This window comes from Ursus americanus, chromosome 14 (genome assembly GCF_024610735.1).
Source record: "Ursus americanus isolate L20-20 chromosome 14, mUrsAme1.1.p, whole genome shotgun sequence".
Taxonomy (NCBI): Eukaryota; Metazoa; Chordata; class Mammalia; order Carnivora; family Ursidae; genus Ursus; species Ursus americanus.
Genome location: NC_142140.1, coordinates 54,693,778 through 54,712,996, shown reverse-complemented (window position 1 = coordinate 54,712,996; position 19,219 = coordinate 54,693,778). Strand labels below are relative to the sequence as shown.

Genomic DNA, 19,219 nt, shown 5'->3' with positions numbered 1-19,219 from the left:
CTAATTTTTAAATTGTGGTCAAATTTATATAACATAAAAATATACCATCTTAACTATTTTTTTTAAGATTTTATTTATTTATTAGACAGAGATAGAGACAGCCAGCGAGAGAGGGAACACAAGTAGGGGGAGTGGGAGAGGAAGAAGCAGGCTCACAGAGGAGGAGCCCGATGTGGGGCTCGATCCCATAATGCCGGGATCACGCCCTGAGCCGAAGGCAGATGCTTAACGACTGAGCCACCCAGGCGCCCCCATCTTAACTATTTTTAAGCGTACAGCTCAATGGTATTAAGTACAGTCCTATCGTTGGGCAACCAGCACCGCCATCATCTCCAGAACTCTTTGCATCTTGCAAAACTGACACTCTGTCCCCATTAAACACTAATTCCCCACTCCTCCACCCCCATCCCCTGGTAACCTCTACTCTGCTTTCTGCTTCTATGGATTCGATGACTCTAGGTCCCTCCTATAAGTGGAATCATACGGTATGTGTCCTTCTGTGTCTGGTGTCTGTCACTGAGCATAATGTCCTCAAGGTCCATCCATGTTGTAGGAAGTGTCGGAATGTCCTTCCTTTTAAGGCTGAATAAGATTCTAGTGAGTGTATATATTAAAGGCGACTTTTTAAATAGAAAATCATATTAGTACAAAAGGAAAATAAAGGTTTCTACTGAAGGAGCGGTTCGTGGAGAAGACATGGGCTCAGAGACAGCATCTCTAGCTGTCAATGAGCTCCCCCTGCCCCCCGCTCATCATTAAGAAACCAATTCCCAATCAAGATCAGCCCCTTCAGCAACGCCACTACCCACCTTCCAGGGTGGAGAGATGTGGGTTTCAGGTTGCACTCTGATGGCACCCCTTCTCCACCCAATGTGGTCTAACATCTGCCCTGCTTCTCCCACCAGCTGGCCACTGGGTCCCTCTGCCACTCCCTGGTGACAGCATACATGGAGACAGGTTCGGGTATGGCCAAGTAGCAGCAAAAGCCAGGCTGCTTTCTGAGACAGCAGGCCTCGCCCATACCCATACCAGGGATTGCCCAACATACCTGGGGCGCTGGGACCATGCCAGGTATTACCCATAGATGTTTGCCCAGGGCAGGCCCTGTGCCAAATGCCCTGCCTTCCTATCTTGGAAATGTTAGACATGCTCTGAGGAAGATGCTGTCAACGTTCATATTTCTTTTTTCTTTTCTTCTTTAAGAGAGAGAGTGCGCGCACAGTGGGGAGGGGGGAGAAGCGGAAAGGGCAGATGGAGTGGGAGAGAATCTTAAGGAAACTCCATGCCCAGCATAGAGCCTGATGCGGGGTGGATCTCATGACCCTGAGATCATGACTTGAGCTGAAATCAAGAATCAGACACTTAACCCACTGAGCCACCCAGGTGCCCCAGTGTCCCTATTTCATGGATGAACTGAGTCTCAGGGACCCTGAGTCATCTAGCCAGGGTCACACAGTGGCCAACAGCTGGCATCTGAACTCTGCTCGATACCACTAGGCATTCCAGATGGACCTGGGCTCACCGAACCTCAGCTCGCCAGCAGCAGCCCTGGCGTTCCTGGAAAGCAGAACCTGCCTGTAGGCCCCTACTCCACTCCGTCTCCACCTGTCTACTTTGGATTCTGCCTAGTTCCCCAGGGACACCGCCCCCCCTTCCTTGGCCAACTGCAGTGGCCGATTCTTTGTCTATGTATTCATGACCTCCTACTACATATCGGGCCCCTTGTCTGTCCCTCCTTCCAAAAGCTGTGGCGTCCTGGCTCCCCTCCTCTCTCCTGTTCTGTCTCTAATCCATGCTGGTTTCCCTCCCCTTTGGCCCCAAATCCAGTCCTGGACACCCACCCCCGCCCCTGGCCGCCGTGTTCTGTGTCTGGAAATCGCACCCACCTGGCAGCTGCAATCAGCGCAGGCACACGGCGGGTTTCCGATTCCCGCAGCTCGCGCAACAAACCTGCTAAGCCAAGAGCACCTGGCTGCTCCTTGCCCGGATACACCACGATCAAGTCATCCTGCCCCGAGCGTGCACTCTTCCTCCCCAGGCTTCTTGGCCAAGGTCCCACCTTCCACCCAGTCTTTGGGGACAGCAATCTGGGAGTTGTCCCAGAGCCCTCCTCACACAGCCCTGCCGCTCGGCCCCTCCTCTCGTCCTGCGACGGCGTCCATCTGTCACGTGACCACGGACCGGGTCCTTTCCCACTCGTGGCCCACAGCTGCACCCTCCCCTCTCATGTCAATAACTGTGGCCTTTCTGGGCTGCCGGCCTCTGGGTTTTGTCCAGGCCTCCCTTCTAACGTGCAAATCACACCCTTGGCTTGAAATCCCACAAATGCTCCCGCCCCCAGCACTGAGCCCCCAGTCCACCCTGGGCCTGTGCACGGGCTCTTCCCCTACCAGTCATGCCCTCCTTTCTGCCTGCCAAATCCCTTCTGCTTCTTCACGACTCTGCTCTCACACTTGTCGGCCAGGAAGCCCTGCCCAGTGTCCCTGGGCTGGATTGGGGGCCCTCCCCTCCATCCTTCCCACAGCCGGGTCACTCTTTGGCCCCAGCCTCTCCCATCTGTGCACTATGCACCCACCAATCTCCTTCAAAAGGCTCGTTTTGTTTTTAAGCACATTTATTTTCAGAAGAAGCCCTCCCTCCCTCCCCTGAAGAGAAAGTCAGTGTCACTGCAGACAGTGGCCATAAGACAGATACAATGAAAACAAGATGACATTCAGTCCTGGCCAGTGCTTGATGCTGGCCACGCTGCCAGCCCAGTCGGAGCTCTCCTTGTTCAAGGGGAGGGTGGCAAGTGCCTGTCACCTGGGCCTTAAAGATACAGTGGCAGCGTGGGAGGCCGGGGGCCTTGGGGTCGTCCAAAGGGAGCGATTCTGTGACCTCTCCTTGCACAGGGGCTGTCCTTGGGTTTCACAGATGACGGAAGTGCTGTCCCAAGAGCTCCTCAGGGTCTGAGACAGCGCTGGGTAGGGACATCTTCAAGGAGGGAGGGGTTGAGGATATTGGGGTGGGCAACTGATCTGGGAACTCCCCACCTGGGCAGGAATTTGGGGACATACAAATCAGCGGTGGGAGGAGCCAAGAAGAACCCTTTGGGGCAAATTCCAGGTATGGGACGTGGAGAAGGTGCCTTCTGAGCGCAAAAAGGGGTGATGATGGGGAAGGACAGGGCCTCGAGGGCTTTGGAGCCCCACACCCCCAGGCGCTGCCTCCCTGCCCCCACAGTCATGCCTCTGAACGTGGGCCCATGCCCTTGACTGGGTTCCGCGTCACACAGGAGCAAACCGTGAACTTCAGAGTCGACACACCTGGGCAGATCTGCTCCTGCTGGGTGGTCTCAGGCCAACAGCACCTCCTGTGAAACTGTCTGCCTGCCAGGAAGGGTGCGGAGCCTGTGCTGGGAGCCTGGGAGCGCTGGTCATCCTCTGCGTGCGGGCCAGGGTCCCAAACCCCATGGGGTGGAGCAGAGAAGGGTCCCTTGCCGGAATGCCAGGAATGCCAGGCTGTCCGTGGCCCTTTAAGGACCAGAGGTGTTTGCGTAACTAGAGGCCAAAGCTGCACTTCCTCTCAGATGACCGTTGAGGGCAGCCCCTCCTCTCGGCTGGGATGCACACAGATGCAGGGCTGCTCACCGATGGAGGGCGGCTGGGGCTTGCAGGCAGGCCAAGTGCTCGTCCCCACCCAGCCCTCAGCAGCACACAGCTCAAAGGACAGCCTCTCCCTTCCCCTCCGCCCCCCGCCCCCCAGGGACCTCCTGCAGACACCCCCACCCGTGGTTCTCAGCCAGGGTCCATGGCCAGATTCCCAGGATCTGGTCAAATTTCAGAAACATCACTCTAATATAATCCCTGGATGTCCCCTCGACCTGAGTCACTATTCACCATTCCTCCAACCCTTCAAAGTAAGCAGCCTGCCCGTCGCTGCTTCCAGGAAGCCTTCCGGGACTTCCAGGCTGCATGGTGCGTTCTCCATTCGGTCTGCTTTATTTTGCCTTGTAAGTGCCCAGGGATGTATCTCTCTATCTCCCCAACGAACAGGGGGGCTCTGGGAGGGCAGTCAACAGGGTCCGATTCCTGGCTATATCCACGGTCAGCTCCAACTCAGGCCTCAGTTCCAATATGACCTCCTTAGAAGAGCCAAGTTACATCAGCATAGGTAAGGCAAGGAAGAACGCCTTTGCCAGCTACAAATACGATGCCGCTAAAGTTTACAAAGGGTGGTGCTTCCAGAATATTTCGGTAATAAGAGAGGCATCCAGTCTCTGTGTCCTGGGCAAGAATGAGCTACTCTAGGTGAAAGCCAGGGGCTGCAAATGTCCACGTAGTAATGGTTTCTAAATATTCCGTGCCCGGTCTCTAGGCAGTGTTTGAGCCACACTGTGTGCAAACGACTTAGGTACTGGTGGGATTTCCCAGGGTCCCAAGGCACAACCTCTTCACCTATTTCCAGAATTCAATCGGTTATGTTCACTCAGTCCTAGATGATTACTGTCCAAGGTTGAAACAGGTGAGCAGCTCCTGCCCTTTGACTTGCTCCTGTCTCAATCCAGAAGTTACTGCAAGCATCTTTGACATTTCATCAATGCAAATGCCACGGCTCTGACTGTACCTGCTGCCCCCCTGCCCCGGGAAAGCACTCTGAAAATCCTCAGCCCTAACAGCCAACTTCTCTGAATGTGGGACCAACAACTCAGGCATGTAAGTCAGAGACCTTGTTCCCTGGATTTGTCCCACAGGCTCTTAGATTTAATCAACACCTCCTGTTCCATGCATTGCAATATTTCTGTGGAGTCAGGTAAATTTCATGGCGTAAGAAAAGCTACAAGCTTCAAAATTCAAAATCAGTTCTTTGCCAGTGAGAACTACCCGAGAGGAAGCAGTGCGTGGGTACAACCCGACACCCCCTCCGAGAACCGCCGCCATCTGTAGGCCCCAGGAACCTCTCGACTCCCAGTGGAGGAGAAACTGGACTTCAGTGTTAGAAATGAACCATCTGGAAAACAGCATTGGTAACACACATCCTAAAGGGTCAGGGTATTCGCCCGGGGTTCATGGTCTATAGAAAAAATTTTCTTCTTATTCAAAAGCAAGAGATTCAAAATCTATGAAGAGGGGAAAAAATAGGACTTCCTTAGAGAGACTCTGCCCCCACCCCCCTTATTCTCAACATATTTGTGGAAAATTCTAGGACTATATGGGAAGGTTCTGAGGGTCCTGACTCAGGGTCTAAATTGCCGCCAACTGCTTCCAGGCTCTGGTTAGGCTCCCCAGGAAGCTGCGGTGGGCGGCCAGGGCCAGGTGCTTCTGTTGTCCACATTTTGCTGCTGCGTAAACTGAGGCACAGAATCACCCAAGGGCACAAACGAGGAGGCAGAGGTCTGGGGTTCAAATGTGAGCCCACCCGTCTCTGCAGGCTGCCTCCTTGTTATCACTGCACAAACGTGTGCCTGGAGCTGAGGTCCTGGACAGGGTGAGGGTTGGGGGCGGTACTATATAGATTTTATTAATTTATTTCAGTATGCCGGATAGCGGAGAGAAAAACAGGGCAGGGAAAGAGATCAGGAATTGGGCAGTGAGGGCTGCGATTTTAAGCAGGAAGGTCAGGATGGTCTCTTTAAGAAGGTGATGCTTGAGGGGTGCCTGGGGGGCTCCGTTGGTTAAGTGTCTGCTTTGGCTCAGGTCATGGTCCCAGGGTCCTGGGATGGAGCCCCGCATTGGGCTTCCTGCTCAGTGGGGAGTCTGCTTCTCCCGCTCCCTCTGCTGTTCCCCGGCTTGTGCTGTCTGGCTCTCTCTTTCTCTCTCTGTCAAACAAACAAAATCTTAAAAAAAAAAAAAAAAAAAGAAGGTGATGCTTGAGAAAAGAGATGAGGAAGCCATGGGCACAGAGCATTCTAGGCAAAGGGAACAGGCTGTGCAAAGGCCCTGAGGCTGGGCCCTGGGCAGTAGCTTCAAGGGATCAAGATGAAGCCCCTGGGGCTGGAACAGAGGGGCATATGGGAGGAAGTTGGGGCAGGGAGGTGACAGCTGTACATTAAGGCCTACCCTAATCAACATCTCAGATGGAAAAACAGATCCAGAGGCAGGTGTTTGTAGAGCTTGTCCTGCCTACTCTCCCCTTCTGTCACTGTCCTTGTCCCCTGCCATCTCCTAAGAGTTCAGTTAGGCTCCCTGGCCCCTGCTGTAGCTCCATGGCGCCTGCCAGGATCATTGTCATAGCTGAGCCAGGGCCAAAGGGAGCTGCCCTTAGGCGCACCCATCCCTAGTTTGGAGAGGGATGGGGTGGGGAGGACAGTGGTGGCCGCGGGTCCTGGCTCAGCAGGACCACCAATCTCCATTCCAGAGTCCAAAGGTCTGAATCTCTCATTAAAGTGTCTGAGGCTGCTAAGATTTGGGGGCATGCCTGGGTCAGTGGTGGGGGTGAGAAGGGCGACCAGATCCAGGTGACCAGGCCCTTGTCCACATGCATTGCAGGGAGAGGGGCCGAGTCCTTTCTCCTCCACCTGGAAAGGGAGTGACAGCAGGCTGATGGCAGGACCATCCTCAAAAAACAGCTGCTTTGGTTTTCGCCCCCTGCCGTCCTGGCATCTCTCTCCCCTCTCTGAGAGTATCCCGCTCCATGTCCAGCTCTGTGCCCTGCCTGACCTGCCCACCCGGTCACTGCCGCTGCCCGCCTCCCCCCACCTCATTCCTGCCTCCATACCCCCATCTGTGCCTTCTCCCTGGCTACTTCACTTCCTCGGGGAAGTCTTCAAGGTCAGTGAGCCCCCATCACAGAAAGGAGAAGACTTGCCCACCGGGAAAAGGGGTGGATTCTCTTCCTTCCTCCTGCCAGCCTCCCACGCCACCGGGATTCCAGGAATGACCCCTGAACATAGCGGACAAAGTATCCCGCAAATTGCAAAGCAGTGGGGCTCCACAACCTCTTACCCTTCAAGCAAGGACCCTCCCAGGGTCTGCTGTTGTCCCAGGACTGGGACACCTGAGACCTTTGCTCTCTTCGTCTGCCCCTCCGCCCACACTCCCCCTGCTCCCTCCGATCCAGCCACCCTGGCCTCCTTGTTATACCTCCAGCATGCCGGGCCTGGTCCTGCCTGAGGACCTTTGCACATGCTTGTGCCTCCGTGTGGAAATCTCTTCCTCCAGATGTCCACCTGGCTCTTTCTCATCCTGAAGGTTTCACACCCACTCCCCACCTCCCCGCCTCTCAGAACATTAGTTCCATGAGGTAGCAGGTGGCAGGGAAGCTCATTTTGTTCATTGCTCATCCCTGGTGCCTCCCACTCCGGGCACTTTATGAATCTGAGCTGCGTGAATAAGTGACAGACACGGGGTAGAAGAGAGGTGGGGGCAGGGAAATAAGCACAGTGTGGAGGGGTTCTCCAGGGTATGGCTGCCAGGGGCTCAGCCCCTCCTCAGATACACGGTCATGGGATCCTGGGGCAAAACATGGGTTGGGAGCCCAAGATGGGGTGGGGAGAGAGTTGAGCTCCTGCCCATTCATTGTGGGGAACTGGTGTGACAGTCTCATATGAACAAAGGTATGAAGTCGAGATCGAAGGAGGAGAAAGACCTCCTCCATGCCACTCTGGTCAGAGTCCATTCAAGTGTGGCAAAGAAGAGCCCATTTGGAATGGCTTGGGGTGGGGTGTTGAGTGGGAAAGACAGCCCAGTAAGCGAGGAAGAACCCTACCACTGACTGAATTATTCAAGCAGACGATTCAGAAACTTAACCGAGCTAATCATTCCCTCCTTTTTGAAGCCCTTGCTCCCTGGCTTCTGGCTTGCCACCTACTGTTTCCTTGCATCTTCTCTCTGCCCAATCCCCCCAGGTGGGGATGTCTCCCAAGCTCCAGGCTTGCTTCTCCTAAGCCCACTCTGCACCTCGCCCCCACCCGGGTGTCTAGCAACATCACCATTTCCAGATGCACCGAAACCTGCTCCCTGATCAGCGGCCGCTCCCCCCCTTCCAGTTTCTCCAGGATCTATGCACTCCTCCCTCATCCCCAAGTCCATCTGGATCTGGACCAGCGAGGTTGCTTGCTGGTTGATCTCTTAGCTCCTCCACATCTCTGTGCACTGGTCTCTCCGCCCTGTTAACTCTGAATCATCCTTAGTAACCCACCAACGATCACCTCCTCCAAGAAGCCTTCCCTGGGGAGGCTCACCCCAGGATGAACCAGGCCACTCCTCCAGGCTCCCTCCCCCCAAACATCCAAGCAGCTGCCGTTTTACCAGGTGCTTATTAGCAGCTGGGGGCTGTGTTCACCTCGGAGGCGATGACTGCTATTATTCCCATTTTACAGGTGAAGCAACTGAAACAAGAAGGTGAAGTCACTAGCCTGCGGGCACCGAACTCAAGTGGGCAAGACAAGGTCAGAGGCAGCCTCCAGACAGCGGGAGCGAGGACAGCCTGTGGTGCCCAGATAAGAGGAGCCTGTCCCCGGGCGCCTGCTTTCCTGTGGGCATCCCGAGGGTGCTGGAGGGCCCATTCCTGCTCACCCCCCTGCCAACTAGAGGAGCCCAGTGGCTCCTGTGCTGAGTGATCACTCCAAGCCAGGTGCTGGGCCAACCAAACACTTTACACGCCCGACTCGCTCAGTCTGCAGAAGGCCCTGGGTCTGGAGGTGGGCACAGTTACACAGTGCTCCCATTTCTCAGAGCAGGAAATGGGGGCTCATCACACTGTGTACTCCTGCTGGCCCTGGCTCCCTCCCCCATTCCCTCGGAGCCGGAGGCTGCCACTGGAATCAGCCAAGCCCTTGTCTAGCCAAGGCCTCCTTTGATGAGAACACCACTCCCAGGGATAGGTTCTACTGACCCATTTTACAGATGGGCAAAGTGAAGCTCAGAAAACTTTCCCCAGCATCACAAGGCCAGTTCAACGACCAAGTCTCCCAGCTCATTTCTTCCGCCTCATCCCTCCCTTCTCAAGACACCTCCATTGGGAGTAGGTGCGCTGGGAAAGCAGGCAAGGAAGGTCCTGGCACGGCCTGTGGGGACTCAGGTGTGCTGAGTGAGGCTCCTGGCACCCACACCCCAGCCATGTTTATTCACAGCAGCTGCTCTTGGAAGGGACTCAGTCGAGACTGGGGATCCTGGGAGCTTCAAAGGCAAACCCATACTCCAGTATGTCTTTCTCGGGCAGCCTCCCTAAAAGAAATCCGGGTCACCAGAGTGGGGCCACCTTGGCCCCTGAACTCAGCGGCTGGAGACCCTGCCCGGGTGTGGAGTCGGTCTCCAGGAGCCTCCACCGTCAGGTGGCATTTCACAGGTTTTGCAAGTCAGACTCAGCCACGACAGCCCCACCCCACCTGCTTCTCCCTCAGTTTCCCCATCCCAGCAAGGAAAGGCCTCTGCATGCTCCCAGCTGCCAGCGCCAGAAACCTCCTCCAGCAGGTTCCTTCACGCCCCACTTCTGAGCAGGCAGGGAACGCAGAGGATGTTCTTCTCCCCCCCACCCCCTCTGCTTCTCCCTCAGTTTCCCCATCCCAGCAAGGAAAGGCCTCTGCATGCTCCCAGCTGCCAGCGCCAGAAACCTCCTCCAGCAGGTTCCTTCACGCCCCACTTCTGAGCAGGCAGGGAACGCAGAGGATGTTCTTCTCCCCCCCACCCCCTTCCCACCACCCCTTCCGGTGGGGGCCAGACCAGCAGCCTCCTCCCGGGTTTCCTCCCATCCCTCCTGCCCACAGCAGGGGACTTCCTAAGATGCGACAGGACCGGGTTACTCACTTTGCTCTAAGCCTCCCGTGGGCCCGACAGACTCGGGAACGGAATCCACTCACTCCCCGCCATCTTCGAGGCGCGGGCCAACCTCTCCCCACCTCCAAGCCTCCCTCACGGCGCTCCAGCCACGCTGGCCTCTTTTCTCCCTGCAAACGCACCAGGCTGGGCCCTGCCTCAAAATCTCGCTGCTTCCTGGGCCTCAAAAGCCCCCGCTGGCTAGTCCACTCAGGCCCGGATGACACCTTCTCCGAGAATCGCTCCCTGACCCTTACTCCATCTCCCGAGCTGGTGTCCTCCCCGCACTTAGCGCGGGCCGGAGTGATCCGAGCCTGTTTACACGGTTGCGGCCGTCTACGCAGCCGGCCTGCGAGGTCAGGGCCCCGGCTGCATCCCCCGCGCGGGCATGTCGGTGGCGCCCAGCAGGCACTCCGTATGGTTTCCTTGGTGTCTGACCCACACTCGCGTCGCGCTCCTCGCGTTCACACACCCTGATTCTCCCGCGTCGCCGTGCCAGGCTCGCCCCCGCTCCCTCCTGCCCGTTTCGCAGCCGCGTCCCCGGCGTTCGCTGCGCGCCGAGCCTCGGGGGGAGCGGGACTCTCTCGGGGCGGCGGCCGGGGCCTGGGACCGGATGGGAAGCCCCGAGAGGCCGCCCCTGGCGGGGTGATGGGGGCCGGGGCCGCCATGGCCGCGGAGGCGGGGCCGGGGCTCGCCGCGACCGTGGCGTTACCGGCGGCGTTCGGGGCGCGGGGCGCTCGCTTACCTGGGGGCGCAGGCGGCGGGGCGCAGCGGGGGCGGGCGGCAGACGCGGAGAGGAGGGAGCACGCGCAGCCCGCAAGCGGCCGCCGGACTCTGCTCCCAGCGCGGCCTCTGCCGTGGGGCCCCGCGGTAGGCTGGGGCGGGGGGACCGGGGCGGGGCGCGGGGCGGGGCCTGGAGGGGCGGGGCGCGGCGTCCTGGCGGGGCGCGGGGTCCTGGCGGGGCTCGGCCCTCTCCGCGAACGCGACCGCTTCCTGGACCCCCGCCCCGCGCCGCCGGCCGGGCCCAGACCCGCCCCCGGACCCGCCCCCGACCCACCCCCGGCCCGCCCCCCAGGCCCGCCCGGAGGCGCGCTGGGGCGAGATCCAGTCGCCGGTCTTTTGCCTGCGCCTTACCTCTCGCCTTTGAACCCAGCACGGCCGCGCTCAATCTGGCCCATGGTTCTGTTCTGTTCGCGGCACGTCCGCCCCATCCCCTCCCGGGTCCCCTCTTCTGGCCCGGCTCAACACACCGCGGGCGCCCTGATCCGTTGGAACTCACCGCGGGGCGTTGCTGGAGAGGCTCGGACTCTGTGTCAGGCCTCAGAGGCCACCTCGGGTTCCCCAAACCTGGGGACTTACCCCAGCTCGCAGACCAAGCCGCCCCAGTTCGTGGTTGGTGAGGCCAAAGCGCACGCAGGAGCCAACTGTCCAGCTGGGAGGTTGGGAGTAGTGGAGGTCAGCCAGGCAGAGGCTGGTGGAGTGCAGGGGTCAGGAGGCAGAGCTGCGGAGATAGGCCGGCGTGGGTGGTGGCGCAGCTCCAGGCCCTCTCTTGCCAGGTGGAAGCGAATGTGACCCAGGATCAGCAGCGCGCCGGAATGGGGAGCCTGGGCAAACCTTGAATGGAAGACAATCCTGGATGAGGCAGAGGTCGTCTGTGAGCACCTGTGTCGCACCTGGGGGGCTCATGGTCCAGCTGCTCCCAGCTGAAGGGAAGGGGGTTCCAGAGCGTTTAGCCAACCCTCTCGTCATCTGGAAAAGTGGCTTCACCTTTGGACAATAAGCCTCTCCTTGAAGCAGATCCAGGAGGAGGTGGGGGAAGGCCCTGCCTTCTTGGCTGTGGGGCCCTAAGCAAGTTGCTTCACATCGTTGAGATTTGATTTCCACACATGGGATGGACAACCTGTGCCTCCCAACCCAGCTTTGGATCTTTGCACCTGCTGTTTCCTCCACCAGACTGCTTTTCCCTTTTCAAATGTGTGCATCCTTCTCCCTCAGACCTCAGGGCCCTCTGCAGAGCGCCCCACACCTCTACCCGCAAGAGCTCCTTTGTGCATCGGGGAGAGGAAGGACCATAAAGCCGCTTTCTCAGGTGTAGCGGCTAGGAGCCACGGCGGCTAGGAGCCACGGTGACACTGCCCTGCACCTGTGGGTGCTCAGAGCATGGCAGCCATGTGTGTTAATAGTAACAGGAGACATTCTGGAACGGGGGAGTCCAGGCCCCAGGGGAGAAGCAGCAGCTCCCTGGAGAAGAGGAGGGGGAGGCCCCTGAAAGAGGATGCGGGTGGGCCAGAGGCAGAGAGAGATTTGGGGTGGGAGGTGTGGTGGCTGGAGGAAGGGGTCAGCTGGCAGGAAGAGATGCAGCTGAACTTTCTTTCATTGGGCTGATTCTTGGCTACCTTATGCCCTCCTTCTCCTGCCCTGCCCCATGTGTGATCATGGAGTATTCAGGATAGGCTTCCTGGAGGAGGTGACCTCTGAACTTGAGAGGCGAATGGATGGGGGCATTAAGCTGAGTTAGGTTCCAGAGGTGAGTGAAGAAGAGAGGACAGCTGGGTGGGGCCAGCCACCAAAGGCCCTCCGGGGCTCTCCCCAAGAAAGGCACAGTCAGACTTAAAATTAGACTCTGCAGGGGGTGCTTCTGGGCCCTGAAGGAGGGGGTGCAGGCAGGAGTGAAAAGAGGGACTCCAAAGGGATTTAGAGTTTAAATGGCCAGGGCTCTGGGCATCAGGGGAGGCCAGGACCTGGTTGGTGGGAGTGGTGAGATGGCAAGCCCAGTGTGGAGTGTCTGGGGAGGGGCAGCAGGGACCCTAGGGAGGCCCAAAGCTGGGACCTGAGGGAGAGAGGGGGAGCTGGGGACAGGGGGATAGGACTGGGGAGGCATCAGCTTTGATCCAAGTGGTAGATGCTCTACTGTTGATTCAGAAGTTGGAGAAGGGGCCACGAGCCAAGCAAAGCAGTTGCCTCTAGAAGCCAGAAGCACATTCTCCCCAAGAGCTTCCAGAGGAATGTAGCCCTGCTCACACCTTGATTTTAGCGCAGAGACCCCTTTGGACTTCTGAGCTCCAGAACTATCAGATAAGCGTGTGTTGTTTTAAGCCACCAAATGTGTCATCATTCGTTACTGCAGAAGAGGAAACTCACACAGACCCCCATCCTCCCACCCAGACACCTGCTTGCATCTCAGGAGCCCCTCCGCCAACGCACGCATCTGGTCTCTGTTTCCAAACCAGCGGCGTGGGGCCCCATCCAGGTCAGACCCACAACCCCTGCAGCATGCCCCCCATCACCCACCCCTCTGGACCTCTGGCCCCCTCTGGTGGTCTCCAGAGCTGCTGCTCCCTTGTTCCAGCAGGGTAAGGACTGAAATCCCAGATGTCTGCCTGTCACTGTCTCTCCATGCCTTGCATTGCCCAGCTCATGCCAGGCCTGTTGCCCCAGGCCTGTGGCTGACTGTCCTCACTGGCCCAGCCTTTGCCAATCAAGACTTCTGTCCTCAATGGGGGAGGGGGGGAGATTCCAAGAGACCTGGGCCCATGTTTGTGCTGTGTGACCTCGGCTGTGTGACACAGCCTCTCTGAGCCCCGTGGTGTCCTCATCTGTGGAACGGAAGATAACCAGGCCATCTGGGGGGCAGGTACCTGGAGGGAACTCTGTCTCCATGCTGTTCCATCCAAATGGCCTGAGCCAGGCCTGGGGAGGGTTGGGACAGGTGGGATGGGGCGTGGAGAAGACTTTGCACTGGCTGTTCCTTCTGCCTGGAACAGCTATTCCTGCGAGTCCATGTGGCCCCCTCCCTCCATCCCTTGGGTCTTTAGTGAAAGGTTCACCCTGCACAACCCATCCCGCCATCCCCCTCCCGTCCCCCTCCCCAGCTCTCTCTCCTCAGCCCTCCACCCTCTTGGTTTTTATATCCTGTGCCTGACAGCCTCCCCCTGGAAAATGTTCACCCCTCAAGGCTGGGGGGTTCCGTTTTGATCCTCCAGTGACCCTAACACCAGAAACAGGGCCAGGTACAGAGTGAGTGTTGCACAGATGTTCCTGAGGGGCGGAGAGAATAGAGAGAGGCAAGGTGAGGAATGAAGTTTGTCCAAGAAAGGCTCAGAAGAGGGCCTGCTGGGTATGTCTGTGAGTCTGTATGTCTCCTTGTCCATGTGTCTGCAGGTCCATCTGGGTCTCTGTGTTTCTTTGTATGTGTGTGTGTGTGTCTGTGTTTCTGGGGTGTCTGTGTGCAAGCGTCTGAGCATGGACACACGCAGCCTCAACTTCTCCAGCTGCCTGCAGGGGTGGAGGGTGGGATGCAGGGGGGTGGGATGAGGAGGCTGAACTTTTCTCCCTGGAGTGGCGCTGTCTCCTTCCAGTCCTGCCGCTGCCTCCCCCAAGGCCCCTCCCAGCTCCCCAGTGGCGATGGGCTAACCCATTTGATGATGCCCGCCCGCCAGCCTGAGGTTCCCAGCAGCCGGGCGGGGAACGGCATGACCCGGTTGGTGCCAGGCACCCACACCGGGAGCTTTATGGAGGTGAACATATCCGACCCTGTCTGTGAAGCAAGTGCATTTAAAATTCCCATTTCACAGATGAGGACACAAGCCCAGAGTGGTGCAGTTAGCCACCCAAGGCCACACAGCCAGAGAGGAGGCAGCCTTGAACTCAGCTCCTCCTGACCTCTCATCTTCTGTGGGCCCCCCACTTTCTTTCCCTTTGCTGGGTTGGAGGCACCCGGGTGGGGACACAGAGGGTCCTCACCTTCCTTCAGCCCTGGCAGACTCACACCCCTCACTCTTGATGTCCATAATCCCCTATCCCCAGGGTGGCTTGGCGCCCTGGGGGTGATGGGAAAGGGCCCCCACACCTGCTGTGTTTCCATCCCTACCTTCTTGGTCGTAGGATGTCCCGGGTCATTGATTCCTGCCTTCCCCACCATCCCCCCACACTCCACAGGGCATCCAGGAAGCTCTCCTTTCTCCTAATCCCCGCCTGCATGCCCGCAAGGTCTGTACAATCCAGCAGATCAAACGTCCTGGGCCTGGAGGTACTGTGACCAGCCATCCAATGTGCCTGGGACACGGGGCTTCCAGTGCTAGCATCAGGACGGTCCTGAGCAAACTGTGGTGGTTGGTCATCCTAGTGGGAGGTGATGTGACTTGCCCTTGGTGACATAGCAAGACCAGGAGCCCCCATGTCAACACCTGCCAATTCAAGACACTATCCCCTCTCCTAGATTTGATTGGGAGGAAATTGAGTCCTATTTTTATTTTATTTTATTTTGTGATTTTATTTATTTATTTGAGAGAGCAAATGCACAAGAGAGAGCAAGAGCGGTGGGGAGGAGCAGAGGGAGAGGGAGAAGCAGGCTTCCCACTGAGCAGGGAGCCCACCCACCCTCAGGGCTGGAGCCCACCCACCCTCAGGGCTCGATCCCAGGAGCCTGAGATCATGACTTGAGCTGAAGACAGATGCTTAACCCACTGAGCCCCTCAGGCACCCCGAGTCCTATTTTATAAAGCTTTTTAAAATAGGAGATGACAATCTCTGATTTGCATTGAAATGTTTTCCTTTTGGAACAGTTAATACATAATATTCAAACACGGCCTGAGGGTCCGCAGTTCTCCTACCCTGTCTGTCTCCCGGGCCCCCAGCTCTGCCCCTAGAAGCTCAATAAATCGTCTCAGCTTCCTGAAATTAGTTTTTGTGTGTAAATGTACACCTTCTTTTTCTTTTCTTTCCTTTTTTTACATTTTTAATTTTTTTTAAAGATTTTATTTTTTTTAAGTGATCTCTACACCCCGTGTGGGGCTCGAACCCACAACCCTGAGATCAAGAGTCACATGCTCTTCCAATGGAGCCAGCCAGGCGCCCCCTATTGTAACCATTGTTAAGTGCACAGCTCAGTGGCATTAAGAAGATTCACATACCATCCCCACCATCCGTCTCCAGAACTTTCCCATCTTCTCAGACTGGACCTCTGTCCCCATGAAACGCGGACTCCCCATCCCCATTTCAGCCCCTGGCTCCCACCATCTACTCTGTGAATCCACCCACTCGAGGAATCTTATATAAGTAGAATCAGTCGGTATTTGTCCTTTTGTGTCTGGCTTAGCTCACTTAACGTTTTCAAGATCCATCCATATATCCGAATTTTATTCTTTTTAACGACTGAGGAATATTCCACTGTATGGATGGACCACACCTTCTGTATCCATTCATCTCTTGATGCACACGTGGGTTGCTTTCACCTGACGGCCATTGTAGATCATGCTGCTGGGAACATGGGTGTACAAATATCTCTTGGAATGCTTGCTTTCCAGGGATACCCACAGGAGGAATTGCTGGCTCGTATGGTAATTCTAGGTTTAACTTTTGGAGAAAACTGAACCTTGTTTTTTATTAATATTCCTGGGAGTTCTTTGATACCAATAGATGAAGAGCTCTCTCTCTTTCTTTGAAAGGGGGTGTATTTTATTTATTTATTTATTTATTTATTTATTTATTTATTTATTTATTTATTTATTTATTTTGGTAGTGACTTTAGAGATACACTCATATGCCATTCAATTCCCCAATTTACAGCGTTCTTCAAGTCAAGGGTTTTTAAGATAGTCCCGGAGTTGGGAAGCTATCACCACCCCTTTTTTTTTTTTTTTAGGTAAGCTCTATGCCCAACGTGGGGCTTGAACTCATGACCCCGAGAGCAAGAGTCACATGCTCTGAGTGAGCCAGCCAGGTGCCCCACCACCTTGCTCTTTTTAAGGGAACCAGTCGCCTAATTTGAGGAACAGTGTAATGAACCCCCTGGTGCAGAGGGGACGTCAAGCCAGTGTGAGTAGACCCCATACATCCCCAGAAGTAGAATTGCCAGTCAGAGGGTGTGCACGGGTAGAATTTTGCCTCAAGTTTCCCCCTCTCCGCAATAGCAGCTCTATGAAATTTGCTAATCTGAGAGATTAAAAATAATGGAGTTTGCATTTTAATTGTTTTGGGTGGGGCTGGGCATCTTCTCCGTCTTTAAAAAAATTATGAGAAAATACACCTAGAAGCTTTAAAAAAAAATTTTTTTTTTAATTTAAGTAATCTCAACACCTGATGTGGGGCTTGAACGCACGATCCTGAGATCAGGAGTTGCACACTCCCCTGACTGAGCCAGCCAGGCACCTCAATGCTCTTTCTAATATTAAGGAAATTACTTTGTATTCTCTGATACAAGCTGCAATATTCTCCCCACCCCCCAGTTAGTTGTATTTTTACCTTGTTTATAATGTTTTCTCCCCGTGCGTCTATTTGGATTTTTAGGAAGCTGGACTCACCTTTTTCTTTTGCAGCTTTTTTGTTTAGTTATTTTTCTTAGCAAGACCTTACCTATTCTTAAATTACTATTTTTAAAAGATCCCCACGTGTTTTTTCCCTTGTACTTTTATTATTTTATTTCTTACGTGTAAAACTTTGATCCATCAGGAATTTATATGGCTGTAAGGTGTGAGGTAGGGATCCAACTTTTATTCTCCCTGTTGTCCTAACAGCATTCATTGCATCCTCCAGCCTTTAGATGTGCAATCTGGGAGCTCGCTAGGGCTGTCACATCTTCAAGGAAGGTAGTCGTAGGGTGTGGAGGGAAGCTAGAGTAGCCACAACATGAAAACCGCTTACTACTAAATTGATGATTTAGGAAATCAGACCCCACTTCCATCTCCAGGGTTGTATCAGCACCGAGCTGCACCCACGGAACACGATTTTTTTTGGAGGGGTTAAGTTGTTCTCTGGTTGTGGGATGTTTGTAAACGTTCCCCCAAAACGATGTTAACACAATGCAAGTCTACTGCAAAATGATATGACCAATCTGGCAACCTGGTGGGATTTCATATGGTGGGAGAAAGTAGCTGTAGGCAGGGACTGAAACGAACGTAAATTATTGACAGAGGAGGAATTGGTGGTCACTCTGAGGAATAATTAAACACAGAGAAAGTGCCCACTGGTTGAGGCATGACAGGCTGCTCCAGGGAAAGTGACTCAAACATCAAATGGGTCAGATGCAGAACCGTGTCTGGTTTCCTGGGGCCGCCATACCAAAGTACCCCAAACTGGGCAGCTTGAAAAACAGAGATTTATTCTCTCATAGTTCTGAAAGTTCAATGTCCAAAATCAAGGTGTCCACAGGACCAACCTCCCTCTGATGGCTGCAGGAAAGATTAGAATCTTTCCTGCCTCTTCCAGCTCTCATGGTTGCCTGAAACCCTTGGCATTGCTTGGCTTGTAGACCTGTCATTCCAGTCCCTGCACATGACCATCTTCCTTCTCTGTGTGTCTCCGTGTCCAAACTTCTCTTATGAGGTCACTGGATTAGGGCCCCACTCTACTCCAGGATGACCTCACCTTAATTTGATTGCATCTGCAAAGATCCCATTTCCAAATAAAGGTCACGTTCCCAGGTACTGGGAGTTAGGACTTCAACATATCTTTGTGGAGGACACAATTCAACCTACAACACCCTCCAAGCATTTTTTTGTTATGTTTTGTTTTCTGTGTGTGTGTGTGTGTGTGTGTGTGTGTGTGTGTGTCTATTTTCTCCCCCAATGACTCCAGAATCCTGTTGAAATATTAAACGTGAATTATGAAATACAATTTGGTGGTGTGGGGGGGATGTCTTTCCGAAAAACCCCCAATGAATTAATTTCTTTTTTTGTTTCAAGAATTAGCCAGTAGTTTCAATTGCAGCTCACATCTTGTTTACTATAAAGTAGAATGAATTCCTTGTCATAATTTGTACTCTGTTTTCGAAAGACACGGTTCCTTCCAATCAACCCTTTTGTTTCTTGCTTTGGCCTTTTGGTGCCAGTGTTAATTGGAGGGGCTTTTCTCTGGGACCAGTGAGCCAAAGCTGATGAAGAATTCCAGGTCAGTGTGCTGGGTGTGTGGTGGGGGAGGTTGGGTGGGCACAAGATGTTTAGGACGTGGGTAGGAGGTCGGGGTGATCTTCCCAAGGACAGAACGTCCCTCAGCTGAGGGGGCAGGTAGGCAGGGATGCAGGGGGCTGGGAAGTGGGAGGGGTCCTTGAAACAAAAGTCCAGTGTGACCTAAGAGGGGGCAGCATGAGAGAGATTGTCCATTCAAGCCTGGGGGCCCAGGGCTCACCCTTCATGAGCCACAATTGGGTTTTTATAGGAGAGTGTCGTGCTCCGATTCGCAGTCTGAAAGGTCACAGGGCCTGTGGCGTGGGAAGTGCGTGGAGGGATTAGGGAGAAAAGAAGCTGGTTTCCCAGCTGAGGCTGTCTGGTGGCTGGTGGGATAGGTGGTGGGGGTGGAAAGAGAGGGAGGTGGGAGGGAGGTCTTATGGGTGGGTCTGGACTGAGCCCTGCGTGACGTCCCTCTCTGGCTGGGTAGCCAGGTGGGTGACCCTGAGTGGGGGGCACCGGGCAACAGCAGACTTGGAGGAACGGTGCCCCATTGTTGCAGGGGAGAAGTCCTGAAGTCTGTGGGAGGCATGCGCTGGAGGC

At 55.2% G+C, this 19,219-nt stretch overlaps 1 protein-coding gene across 2 annotated transcripts in view; it reads right to left on the bottom strand.

Annotated features, from left to right (window-relative positions):
* Positions 1 to 11,149, bottom strand: part of CERS4 (ceramide synthase 4) — a 31,214-nt gene extending 20,065 nt beyond the window's left edge. The window contains exon 1 of one of the 2 annotated variants that reach the window (XM_087867331.1): positions 11,014 to 11,149. The gene's annotated coding sequence lies outside the window, so the exon portion shown is untranslated. Of the gene's footprint in view, positions 1 to 10,479; positions 10,637 to 11,013 lie in introns of those variants that run through there. The other variant, XM_045774305.2, reaches the window with a different exon arrangement.
* Positions 11,150 to 19,219: the final 8,070 nt, after the last annotated feature.